Raw genomic sequence first — 8,210 nt, 5'->3', positions numbered from 1 at the left:
CTTCGTTGGCGGACAACAGCCGACTGCTGGCACTTCAGCGACTGGCGGCGCTTTTTATGGTACCCAACTAAGGACACGAAGGACACGAAGGACGAAGCAGCGACTCTTATACCAAACATAAAACTGGGAACAGTTTCAGTTCAACTCTCGCTGCAATATCTAATATCTCTAAGTGCAAATGATGTGTAGTCCATAAAAATCTGAATAATCTGTTTATTATTATATTTATTTTTGTCAATTTATAAGCACTTTTTGTTTGCAATTTTGTACAAAAACGTAGAAATTAAACAAATCTTGTATACCAAAAAAGACGAAGTATTGGATCTTTCGAAAACCTTATACTTTTTTGATGTCAACCGGTAGAGCTGGTCCTTGCGATCCTAGCAATACAAGTCCTTTGACAATGCGGTCGGATATGACCGAGATATAGCCTCTTTTCAATAAATAAACATTGTCGCACCCTCAAAGTATGCTACAAAAATCTGTGATGAACTGCTTTTTGAATAAAGGCTATATCTCGGTTATATCTCTTTCGATCCTGTGTCAATCAAAGCGTATTTAAAAGGACTATTATCCTGCCAAATTTGATCCTGATCGTCCTTGTGGCTCTCGAGTTGTCCTTAAATTTCTAAATTACGTATTTTTCATTTTACAAACGGAACGAAAAATTAACAAATTGTTGATGCCAATCGATGGAGTTGGTCCTTACGATCCTAGCAATATGTGTCCCTTGAAAATGTGGCAGGATATGGCCGAGATATAGCAAGTTTTCTAAAAAATACCCTTGTTGCATCCTCAAAGTATGCAATAAAAATTTAAAATTGCCTAGCGCTAATTTCAAATTTGATATCAACCGACTACAAAATAAATTTGTTACAACAACAATTACTGCACAAGTTTTGAAAGCAACAACTACTTTTGCCATTATGGTTGTTGTTGTTGGCCTTTCGATGCCATCGTCGGCCGTTCAAAAATACCAACTCAGCAGGTGAAATACCAGGCGAACAGAAATCAGCAGCAAGCAGATGTACAACAGGTAGAGTGGCGCCATCTATTGATCGATTTCGAAATGAGGTCTTTAATTGGGTCAAAAGTATGCTATAAAAATCGGTGATAAACTGTTTTTTAAAAAAAAAGGCTATATCTCGGTCATATCTCATTCGATCCTTGAAAGTCCTGTGTCAATCAAAGCGTATTCAATAGAACTATTATCCTGCCAAATATGATCCTGATCGTCCTTGTGGTTCTCGAGTTATCCTTAAATTTCTAAATTACGTATTTTTCATTTTATAAACGGAACGGAAAATTAACAAATTTTTGATGCCAATCCATAGATCTGGTCCTTACGATCCTAGCAATATGTGTCCCTTGAAAATGTGGCAGGATATGGCCGAGATATAGCCTTTTTTCTAAAATTTACCCTTTTTGCAACCTGAAAGTATGCAATAAAAAATTTAAAATTGCTTAGCGCCAATTTCAGATTTGAATTTAACCGACCAAAAAAGCAATTTGTTACAACAACAACTACAGCACACGTAATGAAAGCAACAACTACCATTGCTATTATAGTTGTTGTTGTTGGCCTTTCGATGCCATCGTCGGCCGTCAAAAATTACCAAGTCAGCAGGTGAAATACCAGGCGAACAGAAATCAGCAGCAAGCAGATGTACATCAGGTGTGGTGGCGCCATCTATTGATCAATTTCGTAATAACGTCTTAAATTGTGTCACCCCCAAAGTATGCTACAAAATTTGAAAATTTTACAATGCCAATTTGATATTTGCTATTCGAATGCCTCCTGAAAGTATGCTTTATTTTATGTGTTCAAATAGTTGCAGTAGCTTTTAGCGCGCCAATTTCAAATTTGTAATTTGAAAGAAGTCGACAAAAATGCAACAACCTTTCCAATTTAAAAATGATTTTTTAATTATTTTTTATTAAATTCTATACATGTTTTTTTTTAGATTCAAATGCTTAATAACTATTTATTATTATTATTATAATTATTTATTAATCAATGATACATAAAATTAAAAAATTCATATTCTTAGATGCACTTTTTTCTAAGGAATATGATATAATATGAATGCATAATGCATAATTGTATATATTTATTAATATTTAATATTTCTAAATTAAACTACTAAAAGGAAGGACTTGGAGGACGGTATGGATGGCAAAATTCTTTCAAAATCTGGAATGGATGCCGCACTTCACGCACTTGCACACTGGTTGAGCCGTTCCGCAAGTCATCCTGAAAAATAAAAGAAATTTTAAAATAAATAAATAAACTTAGCAATATCAAATATCAATAAATACAGTTAGCAATTATGTTTATTCAAAAATTACAAATAATTAAAAGCTTCATACAGAAAAGGCATGTAGAATTTTCCCACTATCCTTGTCATTTAAGTGAGGTGCAACATGTGCCAGTTTTATCTTAATTTTATGTATTTTTATATCGGCTACCCATTGAGATAGAGATATCATTTTTGTCCGACGGAACTTGGTATGTTTCTGAGCAGATTAAATTTGTTTTAAATATTTACGACACCCACTTCTGCCCCGAAAATCGACAAAAATCGAATAACAAACGTAGCTCTGAAGCTAAAGAATTTTTAAACAGTCAATAATGTTATCCGATAAAAATTGTTGAACATATTTAAGAAATACTTTCGTAGTGGGAAAAACGCCTGACAATCTGCATTTACATAGAATGCAGTATATATTTTTGTACATTTTAAAATAAATACCACAGTGTTTTGATTTTATTCACAATGAATAGCGAGTATCTCACAGTCGAGCACACTCGACTGTAGTTTTCTGACTTGTTTAAATCATAGATTTAAATTCCAGTGTTATTTTTTTTTTGGGGAATTTGCTAGCTGCACTTGTCGCGTATTTACTGCTTGTTGATTCAGTGTGTTTGAGATTTCAGTTGCCTTATTTTCCGGCTCCGGCAGCGACTGCGAGCAACTCCGGGTTGGTTTAGTTTGGCTTTGGCTTTGGGTACTTTAGTAGTACAAGCAACTACCAACTACCAACTAGCAACTACCGACAACAACCGAGCGACCAACTGACTGGGGCGCTTTATTTGAGTTACGTGACCCTGCGCCATTGAGCGCTGAAATTTCTTGCGACATGAACATGCAACTTAGTTCGCCACACACACAACACACACGCACACATAGCACACACACTCTGTTGCATAACGTATGTGTCTGTTGCGCTGTCCGTCTGTCCGTCCGTCCGTCCGTCCGTCCGGTTGTCTGTCTGTTTGTCTCTTTACTGTTTGTTGATGGGGAGTCATGGCAGTCAGGCAGCAGGCAGTCAGCGCTGTGTCCAACTCAAGGAGCTGATGTCCTGGCGGCAGCAGTATCCTGGCATGTCGTCCTCATCGTCGTCGTCGTCGTGCGAGCTTGTTAAGTTCATTAAGGTTGAATAATAACAACAGTAAATACATTTTAAAGGAGTTGTCAGAGAAAGCGAAACGAGACAGCGACAGCACGAAAAGCTAAAGAGAGAGAGAGAGAGAGAGGGAGAATTCTGGCATGCATGCATGTGTGTGTGTGTGTGTGTGTGCTCAGGTGTGCTACAACGACTTCATCTTCAGCCGTGTTCCTGCTTCTGCTGCTTGCTTTGTGCTTTCTACCTTTTGCCTTTACCTTTACTTTTGCCTCGCCTTGGTTAGTCCTTGTTGTTAACTGCTCTTATTACAACTTATTTTACTTATGCTTGTTTTTACCAGCACAACAACAACAACAAGCATAAGACGAACAACAACAGCAGCAACACGAACAATATGAACAACCAGGACAACCAGGACGACAACTGAATGGTTGTAAAGTCTTTTGTTTTTTTTGTTCGACTTAAAGTTGCATTTACATTGAAGTCACAAAACTCTTTGGCCTCCCACACACAAACACACACACACACACACACACACACACACTTATGTCCACACATATACAGAGCACATTTGGGCTAATCCTTGACTCCAACAACAGCCTCCATTCGCCTTCGCCTTCGCCTCGCTGCCTCTCGCCTGCTGTTTGGCTGCTTCCGCTTGTACGCTGCGGGCACAGCACAAACATCTTCAGTCAGCGAGTCATTCAGTCAGTCAGCCAGCCAGCAGAGTCACTAGCAATGGCCGCGTGACACGACAGACGCCACAACTATCGATAGTCAGCAAATTAAATCGATAGTAAGTAAGAAATTGAATAAATGCTGGGCTACGATGATCAGTACTTATGTTGCATGGACAAATTAATCATTAAAAGTAAAAACTCATATTGTTAATATGAAGGATAAACCTTATTTAAGTATTTATTGCTTTTTTCGAACTAGTTTCGAACTAGTTTTCCTGGTTTCAATATATAATATATGACACGACAGACGCCACAACTATCGATAGTCAGCAATGCAATTGTAAAAAATAAATTAATGAATAAAGAAAATAAATAACAGAATAAAGTGTCTGTTGCATTCTATAAAATAAAAGCAAAAATTAATATTTTGAATATGATAAACTTGATTTCAGCATTTAAATGCTATCAATAATAGTTATCGCTGTTTAGTATCGATAGTTAAGTTGATAATAGAATCAAAGAACACTTGATTTGATCAAATATAAACTATCATATAAGTTAGCTTTTTAAAACCCTAAAAAGAGTGAAAATTAATTGAAACCCTGTTTTCGTTATAGTTATCGATCTTTACTATTGAACGTTTAGATGAAAGTTTTAGACTAGTTTTATCGCTTCAAAGAATGCTTGATTTGATAAGCGATAAACTATATACACATATTTAAGCAAGCATTTAGGATCCCTAAAATGAGCGAAAACTAACTACAAACCTGTAAAGAGAAACTTAATTATCAATGCCTTTGTGCCATTAAGTTTTGAAAATAGCAATGAAAAGTGAAGCATTGGAAAATTGCTGGACTCTAGAGCGTGCTTCAAAGCAAACGTTCTGTCACGAGCATCGCTCGCTGCCCAGCTCTGAGCACAGCAACAACAACAACAACAGGAGCCACAGACAACATGTGGAGAGCAAGAACATCAGCAGTAGCAGCAGCAAAAGCAAAAGCAGCAGCAACATTATTGGGAGCAGGCGAATAAAAAAAAAACAGCGAAAATAATCAAGTTTCCGACAAACATCAACATGACGCCAAGATAAAAACCTTCAGGATGCGCCAACGCCAACGCAAACACTGACGCCGCGGTCGCAGTCACTGTCGCAGTCGACGTCGACGTCGCTGCCAGTGCAGATAAGATAAGACACATCAACAGCAGCAGCAAACGCCAGCAACTGAAGCTGAGGCTGAGGCTGTAGCTGAAGCTGAAGCTGAAGCTGAGGCAGTTGCTGTGCCATTTCTATTACTATTACTGTACATATGTGGTTGATGCTGTAATATACCCTGTAATATGACTGGCAAAGGCAAGAGGGTGTATTGGATCAGAAAGGAGAGGAGGATGAAAACTATAAAAATAAAAATTGATTTAAAACAGAATCGAGAACATAATATTTCAACTCTTGATTCAATTACACTAAAAAAATGATTATTTCTAAAATCAAGAACATTCATCTTCAAAATTATGTTAAATAAGATCACATTAAGAAAAAATGTTTTAAACTGAGAATTAGGGAAATGCTGAGAACCTTCAAAATTGTTGATGGAAATTCTTAATCGAGGGACTTTCTCAGCTTCTTCTAAGATTAAACTAATATTTAAAGTTTTTAAATTTTGTTTTAGAATTAAAATTCCTTTTTTCAGTACAAAAATCTTGTTTTAGAATTAAAATGTCTCTTTCTGAACCTAAATCTTGTTTTAGACTTGAGTACAGCATTTCTTTCTTATCTTGTTTCTAAGCCACATTAAGTTTACACCCGGTTTCGTTATCATTTCATACTTAAATTACTTGGCTTTTCGTACAGGGTATCTGTGCGTCGTGACAACTGCTTTTCGTGCATTTTTTCGGTGGCTCGTTTGGCACTAGATTGGCTGCTTCTCCAGCTTCTCTCCAGCTACTTTTGCTCTCAAGTTGAGCCTTAGCCTTTCGATTTAGCCAGCGCTTGGCTTCAAGTCTTCTGTGTTTGCTTTGAAAAGTATATTGGATTGGCTTTCCCTTCCGTCCCCCCTGTTTCCCTTTTCCCTTCTCCCCTCTTCCCTGTGCGCTTTCATTTAACCCATGGAGCAAATGTTGCTTGAGGCTCTGCTCTTCTCTTCTCTGCTCTCAGCTGCTGTTTTTGATGCTGACGTCGGCGGCCTTTGCTTTGCTTTGTTTTAATTTTTCAAGCGGCGCATTCACGAGATAAACAATCGTAAAAAACAATCCACGAAAATTGAAGACAAACCAAACGAATCGAAATAACGTTATTGGGTATTGAAATACGGCAATAGTTAATTGAACGATAAATCATTAAAGTTGAAACTTTAAAATAATTTTTTTTTTTTAGATGCTTACTTAAATTGAATATAATATAAAAATAACATTCTAATTATAGTAAGCTTCAACTGCGCCTAACGTCCTTTCATGTCCGAATTTAATTTCGACACTTTAAGAAATTGATGAGGTTGTGCTAGAAATAAAATGAAACAAGGAAGAAAACTACAGTCAAGTGTGCTCGGCTGTGAGATACCTGCTAATTATTTTGAATAAAAGAATATACCCAGCATACCGCAAATATACTAAAAATATACCAAAAATATACCATTTTGAGTAAAAGCAAAAGACAGTTATTAAATTCAAAATATACAAAGTGAATATTACCAGAAAATATACTAAAAATATACCCTTTTAAATGACAGTTACACAGCTAATACATTTAAAATATACCAAATAAATATACCACAAAATACTAAAAATATACCAAAGGCTATACCATAGAGTGTAAAATATACCAAATTGTCTTCTACCCTATGTAGCGAGTATACAAATTGCATTATCATTATAGCAAGCTTCAACTGTGCCTAACTTACTTTAACAAATTGATAGGGTCATGTTAAAAATATTATGAGAAAATATATAATATAATACTAATACTATACGGCAATTTTACGATACTAAAATTGAGTCAAGAGAACAATTGATTAAACTAAAGAGTATGAAAAAAGACTATGTCAAACAATATCAAATATCAAAAATCAAAAATCAAATATCAATATCAATAAATTGGTGAAAATTCTTAATCCAAGATTTTTCTTAATTTGTCCAAGCTTAAATTATTATTTAAAGATTACAAATCTTGTTTTCGAACTGAAATTCTTGTTTTCTGTAGAAAACTGTGGACAGTAAAGGGTTAAGGTTTTTAGATGTAGCTTAAATTGAGGATATGAGGATATATTATATGATTTATATGATTTAATCCACATAACATAGATATATATAGTATTTCTCACTCACTTCGTTTCCCCTCACTCGCTTCTTCTACTGCCTCTCGTCAAAGGTCAGTTGGCAAATATTTTTGTTTTAGACAGTTGATGGAAAAATGTTGAAAGTGTTTTGTCCATACAAAGCTCGCTTCAATATTTTTCTCCATCTCTCTCTCTCTCTTTTGGTTTTTCTCTGGCCACAACACTTTACTGTTGCCTTCTCCCTTCCCCCTCGTTGCTGGCCGCAAACAAAGCCACTTCGAATGTTAAACAAAATTATAACTGAATTCGTACCAAACACAAGCAAAAAGAAAAAAAAAAGGTTAGTTGCCAATACTTACACACACACTCATACACACATACAAACACAGTCACTCACACACAAACACACTCACACATACCCACACACAGTCACTCATACAAACTCGCACTCAGTGTAGCTCTGCAAAAAAAAAGTGTTGCATACATCGAGGCGCTGTTTGAATTTCTGCTGAAGTTAACATTTTTATAATTCCATTAAGCGGCAGCTCGTGTGTGTGTGTGTGTGTACTCATGTGTGCCTGCATGTGTGTGTGTGTGAGTGTGTCTATTTAGCTGTGTGTCTGCGTAACTCGAAGCTGCCCATGTCGTACTGACAACAACAACAACAACAACGGCAACAATGAAAGGTAACCAAACGGTTCCGCAAAGTTGGGGCCAAAACTTTTTGCATTCATAAATCATTTCTCGCTCTCAGCCTTGCCACGTTCTCTTCTCTCTTCTCTCTTCTCTCTTCTCTTCTCTCTCCTCTCTCTCTATGGCGTAGGCACTTTTAAAGGTGGAAAAATACTTTTCG

At 36.3% G+C, this 8,210-nt stretch overlaps 1 long non-coding RNA gene across 2 annotated transcripts in view; it reads right to left on the bottom strand.

Moving 5' to 3' along the window:
* Positions 1 to 2,057: 2,057 nt before the first annotated feature.
* LOC132796452 (uncharacterized) overlaps positions 2,058 to 8,210 on the bottom strand; it is a 100,072-nt gene continuing 93,919 nt past the window's right edge. For both annotated transcript variants that reach the window (XR_009633555.1, XR_009633556.1), the window contains one exon: positions 2,058 to 2,254. This is a non-coding gene — a long non-coding RNA (uncharacterized LOC132796452). The remainder of the gene's footprint in view (positions 2,255 to 8,210) is intronic.

Source organism: Drosophila nasuta, chromosome X, assembly GCF_023558535.2.
Source record: "Drosophila nasuta strain 15112-1781.00 chromosome X, ASM2355853v1, whole genome shotgun sequence".
Taxonomy (NCBI): domain Eukaryota; kingdom Metazoa; phylum Arthropoda; class Insecta; order Diptera; family Drosophilidae; genus Drosophila; species Drosophila nasuta.
The sequence above is the reverse complement of the archived record's forward strand: the minus strand, read 5'-3'. Positions and strand labels throughout refer to the sequence as shown.